General features: G+C 40.8%; 1 pseudogene across 1 annotated transcript; it reads right to left on the bottom strand.

Moving 5' to 3' along the window:
- Positions 1–2780: 2780 nt before the first annotated feature.
- Positions 2781–3126, bottom strand: LOC308434821 (large ribosomal subunit protein eL30-like; annotated as a pseudogene). The gene has a single exon. The product of its transcript is annotated as a large ribosomal subunit protein eL30-like (transcript).
- Positions 3127–3734: the final 608 nt, after the last annotated feature.

The raw sequence follows: 3734 nt of genomic DNA, 5'->3' as shown, positions 1-3734 counted from the left end.
GTGTAAACCAAATAAACCCTTTCCTCTCCAACTTTGTTCATGGCGTTTCATCAAAGAAATAGGAACCCTAAGATACATGTTTCCTCATCTTCTACTCAAGTTTCTTCCCTCAGCTCAATTCAGTAAAACACCACTGGAGCATACACAATGCAGTCTGTGAGCATGTCAGGGGGTCCTATGTTCTGTGACACCAGATTATGCTCACAGTCACAGCACAGCGCCTTGAGCAGTGTTATAAAGTGTTGCTGCCAACACATTGATCTTAAGGTTATACCCTGTGTATCATTTGGGGCATATCACTGGGAGAAAATATAAGGATAGAGGGAGAATTAAGGTCTCTTTGGCATCCATTTAAGGAACGTGGGGTGCCTTGCTGGGCCTTCAGGTCCCCTTGCCTGCGTAAGACCTGGTTGGCAGAGTGGTGAGCACAGTCCAGAAACAGTTCCTGGCGGCTGGAGGGAGAATTGAGTCAACAGAAGGTAGACTCCAGGTCTGAGGGAGAAGAGAAAAAGTCAATAAGTGGAAATGGCTGTCTCTGTAGGCGATGGAATCTATTACTCAAAGATTAAAATGTCATAAAGAGCATACGTCAGCTCCAGGCCTTGCAAAATGCTTTTTCCATCAATATCACTCCTGTCACCAGGAGAGGGAACTTTCCCCTCCCAGGGATGGGGCTGACCTACTTCTTGTCTTTTTCTTTGGACCTCAAAAGCTGCCTCTTATATTTTAGTCATAATACTAACAATGGTCAACACCAATGAACTTGTATGAACTTGTATGAACTTGTATGAACTTGTATGAACTCCTTACAACTTGTCAGCCTTTCAGTGACTTTGTGAATGGGCACATTTTATTTCACCATCTTACACTTGATGAAACTGAGGCATTGAGATATTAGGTACTAGGTCCTAGATTTCTGGGAAGAAGAGAATTGGGATTTAAACTCAGTTAATTTGAGGGCTGGGTCTGTAGCTCAGTGTAGAATTCCTTGCATGCATGATGCCATAAATTCAAATTTCAGTAGAATCTTCTACCATTGAATAGATAGAAAGAGAGGAGAGAGAGAGAGAGAGAGAGAGAGAGAGAGAGAGAGAGAGAGAGAGAGAGAGAGAGAGAAGAAATGAATTTAGCTGATTGGTTCAAGAAGATGATATTTACTATTTCCAAAAATTTCCTCTGCATAGCCCATGGGAAAATGGAAACAGTAAAAGGTGTACTAGAAATTATGTTTTTCCCTTTTTGATTTTATAGTGAGGCTAATATAATACAATATCTAAAGGCTAGAGGGTGGAATAGGAATGCTAAACCAAACCATAGCAGGGGGTGGTTAAATAAATTTGTATGACTCACACCAATGGCTACTTATTAACTAACCTTTCAAATGCTGTTTCACAGGGTGTGGCACTACATCCTTTAGTAATCCCAACCTGTGGGTGGCAGAGACAGGTGGGCCATTGTTAGTTCAAGGCCAGATTGATCTACTTAGACCTGTTCTACATACTTCTGGGCCACTTAGGACTACACAGTGAGACACTGTTTGGTGGGGGGGGGGAATGTTCAAAAAATATTAAGCAGATTAGGTTATAAAGTGTACATATGGTGTGGTCACCATTTCAAAAAGCTTCCATATACAGGAACATACTTAAGATATTTCCTGTCAAGGATAATGGATCCTTCTACTCTAGTAGCAAGATTAAATACAAACATTTATGGGATACTCAAACTTCTTCCTCTTTCCTTTCCCTTCTGTACCTACCAGTTTCCACTCAGATCACACTAAGATTTAAACTATGGGGAAACTGTGTAAACTTCTAGCTACAGAGGTGGGTCACTTAGAGTAGCCTCAAAAACACTTCCTTTGGTTCACGCTCTCTTCCTGGTTGACCAATAAAAAAGCTGTACCCACCAAAACAGACATAGCCTTAACTTCTATGTCCTCTCAGTTATGGGGGACTGTACTTCCCAGCTATGTACCAGAGTAAACCTCTCCCTGTAAGTTACTGCCAAAGTTGTCTCATCATAGCAATGTCAATGTAAAAGTAACTGATACATATGCCTACATCTTTAAAGAGGCTCCTCAAGTTCAAGAAGAACCCAAGGCCTGAAGCTAGGACCATCTGAATGAAGCTCGCTATGATAGTGCCTTCTTCCCTTCCTTTTTTCCTTCCTTCTTTCCTTCCTTCCTTCCTTCCTGCTCTCCCTCTACTACTCCCTTCCTTCCTTATTAAAAACAGAGAGCTCAACACACAGAATTTTTTTCTTAAATTATTGGATATGGAGTTGCTACTGTGATATCAAGTCACCCTGAATATTTCAGTGTGTGAATCCTACAGATGAGTGTGCCATGCTGCATAACCACCAACAGAAAATCAACATTGTTGTATATCCACTGTCTACACTTTGGACCCCATATGAGGTATACCAGTTGTCCCAATAATGTCTGTCCTTCACAGTTAATTTGGAATGAAGCTGTTTGTTCATGATTGGTTTTCTTTCTTTTTCTCCCTCATTTTAAAACTTTCTAGGTCTTTCTTTGTCTTTTATGACCCTGACTCTTTTAAAGGCCATTTATGTTATAGAATGATCCTCCATTTGTAACTTTCTGTGTTTCCCATAACTACAGTCAGGCCATTCATTGTCAGAAGGACATGGCATCAGGGTCATACTGGGGTCCTCTTGCTGCATCCTGTCAGATGGACCATGAACTGGACTGGCTGTGTTCTTTTTCTTTTTTTCTTTTTTTCAAAAGGAAAAGTTTTATTAAGGGAAAATTTTCTTGTTTACTTCTCACCAATATTTTCCGGCATGCTTCTGATAATATCAGAGTCACCTGGGTCGATGGCAGCCAGTGTGCACACTCTGTAGTATTTCCCACACGCTGTGCCCAGTTCAATATTATTGCCACTGTAGTGATGGACACCAGGTTTAGCCAAAATGGCGTAGTATTCTATTTCAGATTTCCTCAAAGCTGGGCAGTGGTTGGCGAGGACAACCAACTTGGCTTTGCCTTGTTTGATCATCTTCAGAGTCTGTTTGTACCAGCACATACTTTCCATTTTTCATAACAAGCTGGAACCTAGAGTTGATCGACTCCAGACATTTTTTCATTTTCCTTGCAGCCACCATCTTCTTGCCTTTTGTGTGGAACAACCCCCAACCAAGATTAGCCTCTTAGGTGGCCGGGGGAGCAAGAAAGGAAGGAGCTCCCACGGGCCATGTTCTTTTAATCTCTTGAAGAAGGATGCATCTGCTAGAGCTGTGGTTGTTCTTTGTAATTACTAACTAAATGGGAGAGGTAGTTTAAAGTATATAATATCTTTTTATATGAATTTCTACTTAGTCAATTAGTTTTGTGGACTCGTGACTTTCTGCTTTATATTCAGTGTTTCATAATGTGCTTCTGATGTTATCTTTTTATTTGTTTAACTTTTTGAGACAGTTTCATGTATCCCAGGCTTGTCTTGAGTTCACTACATAGCTAAAGATGATTTTGAACTTCTGATCCTTCTACCTCTGCCTCCCAAGTTCTGGGATTACAGACATGTACCACTATACTCAATTTATGTGGCAGTGGGGCTAGAACCTGGGTATTTGTGTGTGGTAGGTAAAAACTCTTCAAGTAAACCTACATCCCTAACCTAAGCCATCATTATTTGATGTTCACATTTTCTCAGTTCCACAAGTAGATGAAGCACACTTCTTCAATGGCTTGTTGAAAAGATGGTTTATTGGCA

Source organism: Micromys minutus (assembly GCF_963924665.1).
Source record: "Micromys minutus genome assembly, chromosome: 22".
In the NCBI taxonomy this organism is placed as follows: domain Eukaryota; kingdom Metazoa; phylum Chordata; class Mammalia; order Rodentia; family Muridae; genus Micromys; species Micromys minutus.
The sequence above is the reverse complement of the archived record's forward strand: the minus strand, read 5'-3'. Positions and strand labels throughout refer to the sequence as shown.